This window comes from Sinocyclocheilus grahami, unplaced genomic scaffold, assembly GCF_001515645.1.
Source record: "Sinocyclocheilus grahami isolate Dianchi unplaced genomic scaffold, SAMN03320097.WGS_v1.1 scaffold13.1, whole genome shotgun sequence".
NCBI classification, from domain to species: domain Eukaryota; kingdom Metazoa; phylum Chordata; class Actinopteri; order Cypriniformes; family Cyprinidae; genus Sinocyclocheilus; species Sinocyclocheilus grahami.
Window position 1 is genome coordinate 1,761,882 of NW_015505192.1, and position 15,807 is coordinate 1,777,688.

The 15,807-nt window shown below is 37.2% G+C and overlaps 1 protein-coding gene across 1 annotated transcript in view; it reads left to right on the top strand.

Annotated features, from left to right (window-relative positions):
* The first annotated feature begins 11,324 nt into the window (after positions 1 to 11,324).
* Positions 11,325 to 15,807, top strand: part of LOC107598838 (homeobox protein Hox-C10a-like) — a 50,031-nt gene continuing 45,548 nt past the window's right edge. The window contains exon 1 of the mRNA XM_016290280.1: positions 11,325 to 11,600. The gene's annotated coding sequence lies outside the window, so the exon portion shown is untranslated. The remainder of the gene's footprint in view (positions 11,601 to 15,807) is intronic.

Here is a 15,807-nt window from a genome sequence, read left to right on the forward strand (position 1 = left end):
GAAAGGTTCTTCAGATGTCTGAGGTTCTTTATTGGAACCATTTAGACAAAAAGGTTCTTCTATGGCATCGTGAAGCACCTTTATTTTTAAGAGTGTACATGTTATTATATAAGGTATTTTCCCTATATTATTGTATAAATATATTATCATATATTTTATTAAATTATATTTAATAATAATTATAATATCAACAACAACAACAAAAATAATGATATAAAAAATGTATATATATTTTTTTACTTTAAGTTTTTCCTGCAATGACCTTTTATTCCTATTCACTAACTTCACCAAAAAATCTAATTGAAGTAGTATTGGAGGAAGAACAGCGTTTTGATTTGGTCCGAAGAGCTGTCTAAAAAATAATTGCTTGTAAAAGTACCAACATTGACAAAAAGAGAATTTTAAAAATGTCTTTCATGTGGTTGGATGGAATCGATTCACATAAGCTCATTAGAAAAATACACAGTGTTCTTTTTGTTTTAATGATTTCATCATGTTTCTCTCTAATGCGTTGTCTTTTTCTTTTGTTTTTATTTCATTACATTTGGCTTAATCTCTGTTCTCTCCTTAAACTTGTTTCTTAATAGATTCACATTCAACAGTAAAACACATTTTTTATGACTCCTATAAGATTTAATCGAGATTTTTATGAATAATTTTTTTAATATCATGTTCATTAACTAACAAATAGCCAACAAATAAACTTATATACTATTTTGTCTAATTAATTGAAATAATAATATTATTTAATTTAATTAAATGTGTTTCAATGATCAACCTAAGCCAAGAGTTAGATGGCAGCATAGGCCATCTAACTGAAAAAGCGTGTACAATATCAATTAAATATCCAATTTCAACAGATACTGATGAAGACTACAATATCAGCTTACAACTAGTATTGTATCTGATATATTGTGCATCTTTGGCAAAGTGGAAGTTTAGAAGCATTTCAGTCAGGCAAAGTTCACTGCTAAGCAGAACAATGCCTTACTATGAATAATGGCTGCTGTACAAGCAACAATCATTGTGAGTACAAACAGCACTCCTGTTTGTCACGGTATTAGAAAGACCAACAAGAACTTGTCCAGTTATCAAAGAAAATGAGAGCAATTAGATCCGACAGCGAGCATGGAGGCCGAACACATTTGTGAATGCCTTGGGCGATCTCCAGATCTCAGTTTTACACCAGACAGTGGTCAGTGGGGTTCCTATAATGGGAGCCAGGTAATCAGCAGGGCCCGATTACAGAGACTAGATGTACAAAGTGAACACACACAGAGCTGCTTATCCAATGATTTGTGTGGCTAAATTAAGACAAACAAGCTTGTTTCACACACACATGCACACCTGCATAGTGTTATCCTGTTTACACTGATGCTCCAAAAATGACTTTAAACACGTTTAAATGCACATCAAGGACACAAAAATATATATCTGAACTGTAGTTCCATGCACCGTTAACCAATCAGGGCTTTATTTCTCAAAAGGACTGTGTGCTAAGTTGATTGTAGAGACCATAGGTGGCAATGGTTCTATTGTAACTTAGTCTTACAATGCTTTTGGGAAATGCAGCCCAGGTCAGCAGCAAAGCAGTGACCATTATGTACAGCATGTTGGTGTTTAAAGTTTTGCTCTGGAAGACATTAACACTCCAATTTACTGCATTAGGAAGATTGGGTTTGAGCACTTGAGAAGCACACATTTTCCGTTTTCAGATTCCTTCTCGTAAAATTCCCACTGCCTCTCTAGACACCCAGAATGGAAAAAAGAGTGATGGAAAATTTCAGGGAGTTTCAGCCGAGGTGGAGAGAGATGAAAACAAAGGTGTTGATTCTGCAATTACTCAATGTTAATAAAAAAGAAACACCCTGCAGGGTTTTGAAAGCATTTTTTAAAATAACTCTAAAAGCATTAGCATCATGCTAAAACTGAATGTACTCCTATTTTGGCCTAATGATGGGGCCACTGGGAAATTTAACTTCTTGTTCCAAACTTTATTTATTTATTTATTTCAAATCCATATATATTTATTCTAAATTCATATTCATTTAAATTTCTTGTATATTTATCTTGATAGTTACAGATAGGAATTAAAATGCATTAAATGAACATAAATAAATATAGATATACATTAAAAATATAAATAGTTTTGGTTTTTTGGGTGTTCCTACCCTCAGAGCTGCTCTAGTAGCGTCAGAGGGCACTGAATGTCTGTGTTGAAGAGTCATGTGAAAAATGAGTGTGACTGGACCTCATTCCTCTGTAAATCCTGAGCATATGATTTGTGGTTATGATGAGGTAAGGAAACATTATACAATGAGGTCCACTCAAGCAGTCACTGTAAAGAAGAAAAAAATGGAGGAGTTGAGTAGAGAGGAGAGAGAAGAAGCAAAGAAAAAGTGAACTGAGAGGAGAGACGAAAGCAAGGATGAAGCATAATGTTAACATTCTTGTAATGTTCCTGCAGCTCAAGCAGTAGCTTATGGGTTTAACATAGTAGGTTATGGGTTTGATTCCCAGGGAATGCAGTGTGAGTCATTGTGGATAAAAGCATTTGTAAAATGCATAAATCTAAAAGGAGTATGAAAGTATGTCGAGAAAGAGAAATGGTTGTGAGTGAAAGAATGGGAAATGAATGTGAGAAAATGAGAGGAGTTGAACTGCCAATTAAATATAATAGTGCCATTCAGCATAATGAAATAATACAAACAAATATATGTGGACATCTGCGTTCATAAAGATCGGGGACAAAGAAGGAAAAAAAAGTCCCACCTTGTGTACGTGCATGATTTGTAGCCGAAAAGGAAATTCTCCAGTGGCGTTCCGTAAGGCACTGCCAACACATAAACAATACCTCACCAATTCAGGAAGAAATGTTGGTTCCACTGACACATAAAAAGAGCAGTTTGCCATGGAGACATAAACACTGAGCACATAAAAATTTAGCCACATAAACTCTGCACTTAATGTCTGTCGTGTTTACGGTTAAATCGGACATTTCATCAAATTCATTGTCACAATTTAAAGAGTGGCCAAATGAATGCCACATTTGGGTAATCTGTGGTTTTTGATGATGTCTACTGGTGAAGAATACCTAAATACACAATTAAAAACAAACACCAGTCGTTATGGCTTACAATAACTGGAAAAAGAAAATTATAGCTTTAAACCATAATAAGCCAATAAAGGACAAATTCATGGTAAGGTTTTGAGAACCTATGAGCAAATCAAGATATTAATAGTATTAATCAAAACAATGCTGTTATAGATGAAATAATATAAGACTGGAGATTCACTGATGAAGGATCGAGGATGATACTCAAGCCAGTATTACATATTCAGAAGGCAGTATTTCGGTACAAGTTTGAGCCCCCTAAATATCACTATAAAACTATGTTGATTGAACTGCAAATCTCCCTGAGAGGTCCAATAAATGTAAAAGTGATTTATTTCAGCAAAATCAAAGTCAGTTCGACCAGGCGGGCAATTCATTTCAGTGATATTTCGGTGAATACGCCATGTAATTCATGCATAGTGAAAGACGCTCCCTATGAAGGCATTCCTTCGCTCAGAACACACCCCACCATTGTCAGAGAGCTGCAGCCCGGCCACCTCACAGAATGCTCTAGCTCAGGTTCAGTGGAGCTCAGAGCCTGAGGGAACCAGGAGGACAACGGTTCATGCTCCTCACCCTGCAATGCGGTGCCACTGCTCGTCACCGACAAATATACGTTATCCCGTTGCTTTCTTTCAGCTGCATATATATATATATATATATACTGTATATATATATATACAGACACACTCGCCCTCCCTTTCCTTATCACAGAAATAAGCATTTTTACAGTTTTACAGCTATAAAAAGGCAGGAGCAGATAGCCCATAAATCTGGTCATAAAAATGTAAAGTTGTCAGAGGTGCCATCGGCTATCAATCGTGCGGTGGGAGGCTGGTGGAGGGGAAATCGGTGATAAAAAAAACCCTGCAATGCTGTGCCACTGCTCGTCACCGACAAATATACGTTAGCCTGGTTCTTTCTCTCATGTATATATATATATACAGAGACACTCGCCCTCCCTTTCCTTATCACAGAAATAAGCATTTTTACAGAGTTTTAGCTATAAAAAGGCAGGAGCAGATAGCCCATAAATCTGGTCATAAAAATGTAAAGTTGTCAGAGGTGCCATCGGCTATCAATCGTGCGGTGGGAGGCTGGTGGAGGGGAAATCGGTGATAAAAAAAACAGCATTTTAGGGAAATTATGTCTAGTCTTCCATTTGCAAAGTGCTGCAGTTGTATCCCACCAGAATCTTAATCACGGGCTCCGATGCGGGCGGGTAGGAGAGAAGTGTGTGTGTGTGTGTGTATGTGTGTGTGTGATGCAGGAGATCCAGGGAGGGTGGGCTGGTGCCTGAGGTGGAGTTGGAGATGGGGGAAAGAAATTATACAACTAGCATAAATCTCCTCTACAGTCTTTCAGCCCCCTACACACACACACACACACACACACACACACACACAGTCTCTCTCATCATCATCTCTCTATCTCCCACTTCATCGCATCTCTCTCTTCCTTTCTCACCTCATTTGCACTCTTCCTCCCTTTTCCTTCATCGTATCTTCCTACATCTGATCCCTTTTTCATCTTCCCTATCTATCTGTTATTTTCAGCTCCACTGTGATTATTTTCTTTCCTTGTTTCATCGATTTGCTGTTTTGTTGCCTCTTTTACCGTATTCCCAACTGGATTGGTGGATACGGATTGACATGAGGGAGATTTTTTTTTTCTGTAGGAGGGAGTGTGTGTTTGTATGGAAGTAAGAATATTTCCTTTTAGGTACAATTTATTATGCATTCTGTCACAAGGCATTTGTGATGGGGCTCAGTATTACATGTTCATTTATTGCCACTGTATTTTAACAGCATAGATAGATTCATAGATGCGGAGTAAAAAGCACATGGTCATGCCAGCGTCCCTCATTGTTTTGCTCATTGCAAGCCTGTAAGGCCGAGTGTTGCTCATTGACTTGATGAATGACTGAATTGTCAGATCTGCAGCGCCATTTTTTAATTTAAGGTAATTTTGTTAATTAATTTGAAATGGCTCCAGAGTGCTTACAAGATGAGTGATGCCCCCTCAGAAAAGACACACAGATTACAGACAGAGAGAGACACACATTCAAATTTTGCACCACTCGGGCTTCAAAAACGTGAAGGGAAATACATTTTGCTGGGTTTGGCATGAAAAGGGAACTAAAAACTCTACAAAGAGTGAAAGTAAGAATCCAAAATCAGTCAATAACAGATTTTCAGAGTATCGCATTAATACAAGGCACAATTTGTGTCTGTATCCGAAATACTTATCACTGGTGAGGATCTCAACACTGCATCCTCTATGTATTTTGTTTGTCTTGTTTATCATTATTCATACATCTTGCTCATTTGACATACTGCATTTTGCATACTGTGTAACAGGGAAGGAAGCATATTCTTACACAGTTCCTATTTCAGTTGAGGCTCTTCAGTCATGAGGAAAGTACCACTTGATGTCTCAGGTGTTGGGCTGCCACCTATAGTCTCACCAGAGGACTGCAGGCTGAAATCAGTGGCCTGAATATTCAGAATTCAGAATTATGAACATCAGTTTTGCTGTTTTAAACCTGAACGCATTCTCACTGAAAGTAAAGAAACTGTTGATTCTGTTGCCTCTATTAGACCAAAATACAGCCTAATACAAATAATGTCATGTCAAACAGGATTTCCTGTAAATCTTACTAAAGGCTCCTTACTAAGAATGATAAATGGTATAATACTTCTATATAGGTATAAAATTTCTATATAGTTTTATGGTATAATACTTCTATATAGGAATACAATTTCTATATAGTTTTATTTTATCTTTGCGTTCATTGTATTGTTTTAAGGAATGACGTATATTTTAACAAAAATACACCTCATAGTCTGCAAAGGTGTTGCTTCATATACATCCTGTGCCATTTTAGATTTATACAACAAACTAAACACATAAATTGTTCCATCTAAAATCCATCTCATAATATATTAGCTTTATTGGCACATGCAAAAATGTGCAAAAAGGTCATCACAAACCTTTAAAATGTGTAAAAAAATAAATAAATTTGCATGCAGGAACATGCTGAAATGTGAAAGGCTGAATATTTTTGTGTGCAAACTAAGATTTAATTATAACTGTTGAGTAAAATAATGCCAAAGGTTTGTCAAATGTCTTAACACTTGCATGTCAACGTTGCTGCTGTAGAGCAATGGGATACCTCCCAATACTACTCTTTTTGGATGCCTCCTTTTTCAGACACACCCTATCCCATGTTTGAGTCTCTACTAGCAAGCTGATGAGTCAATTCAGATGTGTTTGACTAGAAAGACACACAAAATGTGTACTACCAGAGGGTGTTCACTGTTCAAGAACAGGGCTGATGAGCCACCACTTGTGGAGGTTTGGAGGAAGGGCAGCGTGCTGCAGTACTCTATGATACCCCCAGAGGGTGAAATATTCACAAACACATACATTCTGCAGAATGCAGTTCCAGTGCAGTTCTTCCAATGTGTATCTACAGGAATGTATTTTGAGAAGTATATTTTACAGTTGTTAAATTTTATTTATTATTATTAATATTATTATTAGTAATAATAGTAGCAGCTGTTGTTGTGATAATAGCAGTAGTAGAAGTGGTGGTAAAAATATTGGTGGTCGTAGTAATAATGATAATAAAATATTTATTTCTTCTGTTTATGAGTCTTAAAGTTTTTAGATTCCTAGCTGGACACCAATATTTGTGAATGAAATGGGCCATGTTGCAAATGATACTTTTTGGTCTCTCAAATCTTAGAGACTATAAATACATATATTCATGGTTCATGTCAGCTTATAGACCTTTAACAAGGTATTACTCACAACATTTATCATTTAAGAGTTTGTGTTAAATAAAAAGAACTTTGTTGGGGCTATCTTACTGTGACCATCCCAAACCGCAGCCAAATTACAAACTGCCAAAGCATTTGAGATGTCTTTGACTTTCCAAAATAAGCCCGTAAGCTGCAGCTCAATGACTCTCAAATGTCATGCTATAATTTTTCCAGCCATAAAAATGTGAATGGATTTGTATTTCTTTTTAATGTTCAGGCAGTTTATCACTGATAATTATTAGAGGCAATAATGTAACTGTACATAGGAACTGTTAAGTTAACTAATCACAATGCCCTTTAAAATGCAAATGTCTGTGTTATAAATATAGAGGTTCATTTTGGCTTTATTTTCATTCTTAACCACATTGTAAAAAGAAGGCTAAAGAGAGCAAACGGATCACTTTAGCTAGTGAAAGACTAGTTATGCAGTATGAAGAAATGGAGAATATTTATCTTATAAAACAAGAAGATTTATACACACCATTTATACACATTCAAAATTCTGACCAACATTTCAAGAGAATGATATGTTGTGAATTATATGAGATATTTTTACTTTACTCTGAAGTAATCTCACTATCTCTCTGTGTGTGTGTGTTTGGTGTCTGTGATCATGGGTACGTGGTTTTAACTTGTTTTGTGGGTCTGTGTCACTTCTGGTTCCCCAGGCCTCCACACAAGCTTGGTCATAAAATGTCTTTTTTTCAGGGCAACTGTGTTAAAAGGAACACCTGTAACTCGATTCAGTGTTCTTGGCCGGGATGCCAATGGCATCTTTACAGCTCTTGGAATGAGGACACACACCTAAATAGACACTTTGTGTATACAAGCAAAGCAGCGCACGAATACGCATTCCCCAGCCGGAGAGAGGCCATGATGTCTTGAAGTGTGCATGTGAATAGGGACCATTTTGCCTCGGTGTGCATGTGTGTGTGTTTGCACAGGCCCAGTGCAGAGGGGGATGGGAGAGCGTGCAAGGGCCCTGAGGATTCCTGCTAATGTTTTAGTCATTCGCTAGCCCCTGGGCTGGTGGACACATTCAGTGCAAAAGGCATTTGAGCACCCGCGATGATTTACCATTTATTTGGACATCTGCACTGAGCTTTTGCACCTCCAGCAATGTCTTGCTTTCCTCGTATTTACGCACAAGCTTACAACCTGACCTCTGCACATCGTTGCACATTCCTCACTCATCTTTCGGCTGATTCACCAGCCAAGTACCTGCGCGCACAGTCATCTCACCTGCCCGGTCGTAGCACTCTAAATCACGTCCTCTTCAGATCACACCTAACTCATGCGGCGAGTGCTCTCTGGCCTCGCTAAAATCTGCTGCCCTGCTGACACCCAGCACATCTCTACCAGCTGGGCTCATCAATCCTACTGACAGCTGCCTGGTACTGTGCACAGACCTGGATGGCATCCAGAAAAGGAAACCAATTTCTCTCTCTCTCTCTCTCTCTCTCTCTCTCTCTCTCTCGCTGACATGACATCCACACCCTGCACAGAAAATACCCGTCCATGACTCCATTCTGGTAAATATGGAGGGATATTTGACATTTGCCCCCAGAAGCGGTTGCAAAGTCATTTGTTGCACTTTTCTGTCACGCTAGGCCACAGCTGCTGAGAGTCTTAAGAATAGGAGAGGGGATGGCCGTCAATGACAGGTCTGAGTGCTGTGGGTGGGACTGCCTGTGTGGCATGTGTGTTGAAAGCGATGGCCAGAGGCCTTCTGTCTTTTCAAAAAATATGGTGTTATTAGCCCCCGTCTGTCCATAAGAGACACACACACACACACTCACGCACAAACACAGCAGGCAAGCCATAATTAGCAGAGGAGCAGACAGACAGGATAATTGGTGGACGCTATATGTTCACGGCTCTGGTTCAAGTAGGGCTTGCCACAGAGTGTTTTACACCTCAAGAGGACAAATAGCTTGAGGAAGCAAAGTAAGGATGGATTTATTGGTCACCTCTGAGTCTTTTGTTTTGAAAGGCCTACACTAAATCAGAACGTCAGCTTTTAAGAATGGAATGATTTCCACAATGTTTGAAGAGTCGATTTGAAGACATCAATTTTTTTTTATCTGCTGTTACTATTTTTGAAACAATAAGTCTTCAAAAGAGCCAAATCTCTGAAATGGACTTGCACTGGCACCCTAAGCCTAAAACGGCACTTCTGATGTGTTCTTGGAAAGGCATCAGTAGCAAAAGTGGTTTTGAGATCGTTTGCTCTGTACCACATGTGCTAGAACATTCTGACCACAGTCAAAAAAACAATGGTACACAAACACATGACCACTAAATTCCTTCCAGTCTGTACTTTTTAACAGTATTCATAGTGCTTTTCAGAAGTGAAAATATGCTTGTCGTTTTTGACTGATGAAGAAAGATAGCACGGGGGAGGTGAAGGTAGCTCTGAGGGAGGGAGGAGAGAAAGAGAAGCCGTGGGGGATGCTGCGTTTGGACATGACATTGTAAAACCTGAAGGCCTTTTATGACTTTTAGTGCCAAGGAGAATATACCACAACAAGATCTCGGCTCACGTCACAACCCTGTCTTTCTGCCGCTCTTTATTTGTCTGTCTCTCTGTATATCTTTCTTTCTGTCTGAAGATATGAAAACTTAAGAATGGTGGATGATGTAATTAGTTTCATATGGGTTTCAGGCTCTGTTGGCATACAAATGTAGCAGCATGTTGTTTGAGACATGTTTACAGCCAAACATTATGTCTTCCTATAAAAGTGTTTTGTGATAAAAGAACACTGGTAACTGTGGGACAATGATTAACATCACAAGGATGGGAGAGGAAGTATGAAGTGAAACTGGATTGGATCCAGTTTTGAGTCATGTGGGATTTTGACGGCCCTCATATGTTAGAACTTATCTGTCTGTGGGAGAAAAAAAACATCAGATTGTTGCAGTTATGATATTAATGAACATCTCAACTATAGTGCTTCCACTGGGCGGTAGCTGTGGAAATCCACGTACCTGAAAAAACATACCTGAATAATGGATTATTAAGTGGGAGTATAGTATCAGTAGATACATTATATAATGTCCAAGTTTTTGAGGAACACCTCAAATTTGGCTAGAATGAAGAGAGCATTTATGATGCAGTGAATAGGGAGTGTGAGTTTGCTTCCTGCTTAGCTGGCACTTTCCTCTGGCTTCGAACTGGCTCGATCCAAAGGGCAAGACCTTGGTTTTGGCCCTTGCTGCTGTCTGTTTACCATCCATCCTCATTAACTGCCTTGCTGCGCCATCCAGCCACCCTTCAGGTACTCATTCAGCCTGCAGAGAGTCTCAGCCAGTCAGCACAGTAAACACCCAGATGTCATTACCTGAGAACAGTAAGCCATGAGGAAAAGCCATTAAGACAAGTGGACTGTACCGCATGGACCAACAGAAGACTATATGTGTGGTGAAAAAGTAACTGAACTGGATTAGGCTATGTAATGCTTTTGAGTGGTTAAATTTGAACTAAATACTCTTCAGAATACCTCTTCAAAGAAACACATGCTTATGGCAAATTGGTCTGTTGCAAACAAAAAAAATCATTACAAAACAGAGTAGCTTTAAAGAATTGTTACGTATATATGATTATTACTAATTATTATACATATTATGCATATCACTGTAATGTGTAGGCTATAGCATAAAAATATGGAATGTATACATCATTTGCTCACTAGCGTTCCATTTCTTTAAATAAAGTCTTGCTAGCGAGCCAAAATTAATTCCTGTTTTATTGCTTCAAAATTGTGGTCGATTAGTTTGTCTCTGTGAGAGTTCAGATGTGGGCTTCGTTGAGCCAGCTCGAATGCTATTTTACATTTTTAGAAAGGAAAATGCTCGGACTATTTTCCATATTCATTTTCTCCATAGACATTTCAAGAAATTAAATAGGCTAATGAATAGCCTAGTAGACTTAGCTTTTAACCTAACTGCCATGTTAAGATCAATCGCTAAACATTTGTTTCTAAACGGTTATTTGTCGGAAATTCGTCATTTCAATCCGCCATGACATGAAAACCGAACTAGGCCTAGTTAAATTTACTTTATGTAGGCTAGTTTATATTTACATGCGCAAAAAAATATATATATATTTTTTTTTAAAATGTAAAAACAAAAAGCTCATAAAAACCGTGATTTACATGGCATTTTAAAATAATCGCGGTTTCTTCTGTCCTGGTCATAAAATACACACATGCGCACAACAAGCACACGGAACAGGCTAAATCCCAGGATGCCAATACGCAATTACAAATAATCGTTGTAAAATCGACTTTATGAATTCACTGATAGCCTACACCTGCATTTAACAAAGTGTTAACTCGTTCACAAGACAGCCTAGATGTCTCTGATAAATGTTGTAAAGACAGCAGTGAAGAAATTAGTGAAAATCTGTGTTTTGTTATCATATTTTCCAAAAAATAATGTAGCCTACCGATAATTTACAAATGCACACTATTATTATTGAACACTGATTACTGTGAAAATAATATGCGATGCCATGAAAGCAGGTTAATCCAGTGACGGGTCAGGAGCGCTTATTACAGCGGCCTAGAAACATGTGAACTCAACTGACTTAATGTGGAATTAGCAGCCTTCCAAGAGGGCCAACAAAGCATCGATGACTCTGCAACTTGTCTTAAATGGTAAGCTAAATGTTTCTGTCTTTGGCCGCTGTGCCAGAATTGTGATTCACTAGGAATGATAATTCCCAAAATAATTAAAAAAACGAAACGTGTCTTATTTGTATTTTCACAGTTTAGTGACTCTTAAGTTACCAGTGTAAGTTATTGCATTTTTATTGTTAAGTTTCAGTTTTATTGTTTATTTACATTTAAATGTAATCACTTTTAAATGAACATTTAATCTTGCTTTAATTGACTGTGGTCGTTTCTCATGAGCAGCACATTCAAGTTAATGTGTCTTGATCTATAATGTAAGAACTCTTACTTTTTGACACTGGTTGTGATATCAGCCATTCACCTTGTTATGGTTCACCCTCTGAACATTAGAAAAAGTTTCTGACCTTGAGAAAAGGAAGCTAATTTTTAAATGAGACAATTTGACAGATTTGAAATTGACGCTGTGAGAAGGCAGGCAAATTGTAGGAACTACATTATAATGCTTCAGTTTGATCTTTTTGTCCATTTTGTTATGCTTCAATGTTGTGTGCAAAATTATCAGGTCTTTTCCAATGATGAGGTATTTGTATGATATTTTTAATATACTACTAAATTATATTCACTGTTGAATGTCTTGAATGAATTAAATAATGAATCATTTATTTAGCACTTTGTGTATTGCTGTACACCCAAAGTGCTTTACAGTCATATCATTTGATCTCTCCTCAACCACCACCAGATTCAAATTCATTATTTGTTTCAGTTTAACTAGTAAAGCTGCCATCAGCCCTTTGATGTTTTAATATGTAGTATTATAAAGAGCTTCATGAAGCCAAATGGTATAAGTACCATCCCAGATATGGAAGGTGTTGTGTGCGACCTATTGCATTGATCCATAATAGAATAATTTTCATGCATATTCATACACAACCCTTTTAGGTCTGTTCTCTTTGTTTTGTGTGGGAGTGGAAGGACAATAAATGGAAGCCATTGCATGTGGTTTTGTAACAGACGCTGTCCAAATCCAAATGTTTTAGTCTATAAGTGGGAGTCAAAGCTTAGCAAAGAGACACAGGTAGTGACAGACGCTCCCTGGTTATTTAATTAGAGGCGGCTCTAATGTTTTCCATGTTTCTCTGGAGTGACTGGCGTACTGTGGGGAGGGGGAGTAGTGACATCAGTGACTTTAACTGGAACCAGATGGTGACCAATTAACAAAAGGGCAATGCTGTAATGGAAACTGAATCAGTGCTCACATACAGGTGTCAAAAAAGATAGAGGAAAAATACCCAGCCATAACTGATGGGAGAGAGATCACAGTAGGTTGCCTCTGATGGACCTGGTTCAAGAGAGACATTTTTCCTCCATTGGGTCATGACTGGAGACCAGGAGCTTAGCTTAGCTTCAGCAGTGTGGCTTGGGTTTGAGGCCTGGCCTTCACCACTTAAGGCACAAACCGAGTTGAATTTTCCAAAAGCTTGCTGTGTACTGTTTTGCATGATGACGAAGTCTTTTTTTTTTTTTTTACTGTTGAGTGGAATAACAATTGATGCTTGGCATAGATGTGGCAGGAGACCATAAAGGAGTGGGTCAGACATGGTTGCATGTTGTGAATCATGTAAAAACTAGAGGTTTCTGGGAAGGACAATGATAAGTGTGGAGTGATTAACACCACAGATTGATGTTGCCTTAGTCTGCGGTGAACGCTGTGGTCAGATGCAATTCAGTATTGTCATATAAAACGCTTTGCTTGGCTAATAGCTGTACATTAGTGAAAAATACTGATGCACTCTTTAAGGCAAGACGGCACAGGTGAAAAGGGTAAAAAGTTTATCTAATAATCATACTTCCCCAGTTGATTAATCACAGTACATTAAGACAATTGTATTTTGTTTTACAAGTTTTCTGAAACATTATATGTAAATATGCAAATGAGGCATTATCTAATTAAATATGCCCTAATTTGCATACATTTCCAGAACCGAAATCTGAACATTGAATGAACCAGGTTCAAAATTCTTGTTTCATTTTGATATAAGATTTGATGCCATGAAATCTGGTTAAATCCGGCAATTCAGATACAAATTGTAATTGAAATCTTCCACTTGTTTGAAAGCAAAATTGCACTAAATCTCAAAATCTGACGAGTGCATGGAAAAGAAAAAAAATGTAATGTAATAATTCTAATGCTTTGTATGTAGCTTATTTTTTGTATCGCTTAAATGTATAATGCTACTATTTGAAGCACAGAAATAATTTTACATTAAAGAAATAATTTGGCATTAACATTATCTTTCCAGTATTTGCTGTGATAAGGCAGCCTATAATAGCATTTTCTTGGTTCATATCCATATATTCAGTGTTGTACCTTATAAATATCCTGGAGAGGTGAAGTCATCCTGATTTTGCATCGCCTGTGATTTATTATTTATATGAAGGACAAATGGTGCAAATCAGAATAGTACTTTATGGAGTGATGTTAGACTTGATTAAAGAATGCTGACATAAAGCTTGGCGGCTAACATATGGGAAAAAGAAGGGGTTGTGCTGTTTTATTCAGGTGCTCTACAAACTGAAAAAATACTTTTTTGATTCTAAGTGAAGGCCATAGTAACTGAGCTGTGTTTTTATATATATATTGTTTTCATGCTGTTTTCATCTTTACAACAGTATATTGATTCCTAGATGACATCATCATAACTAGACCAACTTTTCTATTATCATGCAAATGAACAATATTCTATGGTTAGTATGATATACAGGCTTGTGGTGTATTGGAACACTTGTAAACTTCACCATTGCGTGAAGTCTCCCCTCTGGCTCTAATTTCAAGGACATGTCGTAGGAAAAGAATGATAGAAATCAACAGAATTGGCATTTGAGAGAGGTTTCTGACAGATTGAGTCTTATATCTTTGTCACCACATTAAAAGTCTATTATTACTTTGTGATGCCAAGAACCTCAGTAAAAATACTGTTTGCAGAGCTGTTTAGTTATCACACTTTTTTTTGTTTAAAGGCACTTTTATTGTGTTCCCTGGTCATTTATCTTGCTTTTTATAAATATAAAATATCTATAAAAATATAAATTCTATAAAGTAGCTAGTAAGGTGCATTAATGCAATGCCATTAAAAAGATCACTCCACAATCTAGTTACGAATTGATGCATTATTATTTTATTCCTTTACTTTTGAACATTGTTGTAAAGGTTTAAGTTTGGATATTGATCTTTTCCAGCAGTCCTCTTCATCTTTTTCTGAAGTGGCATGTTGATTTTTTTTTTCCCTTGTAAATGTTTTTATTTTTTATATTTTTCTTAATAATGTAAACGTGTGGCTAATATTATCGGGATTGCACGAGTTTCTATTTTTATTGCTTATTTATTGTACATTTTCTTAAAGCTGATGTGCGTAATTATTTTCAAGTATGTTCTCTTATCCCATCTCAAATGCAGTGTCAATATGTAATCCATTCATAGGTTTTATTCTGCCCAAAAAGTACAAACATTGTGGCTTGGTAGCCCTATCCAAACATTGGTGTTTTTTTGAGCATCTGACGTATCTGACACAGCAACATTTGTTTAACGAATGACAATAGCAATGAGTTTGCCCGATCAGTGGTTAGAAAAAAACGAATAATTATTTGTTAGATTCTGTTTAGTAACAATAGTGGTGCACACCTCAGTATTGTATAGTATCTGGAGTGAACTACAGTTTTATGCAAACCACTATTAGTCCTTGTACACTTGGTGCATATTAAAGGTCAAGGTTCGGCCGATTAGCAGTGCCTGACTATTGTACAATTATTTTTGTAGGGCTCTTAAAAATGTGAAATTGACATTCTTCCTTGTCTGGTGCCCTTTACATCACAACTCAGGTTAGTTGGTAGTGAAGGATTTGAGACCAAGAGACTATGGTCAATCTCAAACTGTGTTGTCATGACATTATCTTGCCGCTCCAGAGCGTTTAGTCACATAGCGTTACAGCTCAAGAACTTCTGTGGTCCCGTGTATAAAGATTTCAAGTTGCATGCTTCTAGGGGTCCTGCTTCTGAAATAAATAGGAATACTAACAGATTCTCAAGGTTTTATTTACCTCCTTGCATACTATACCAACCAGGTTATCACTCTTGGCCAACCGGCTATGATAGTGCTTTTATCCTGTAATGTTACAAAGCTTTTAAAAATATTGTTAAAAAAAAAAAAATATATATATATATATATATATATATA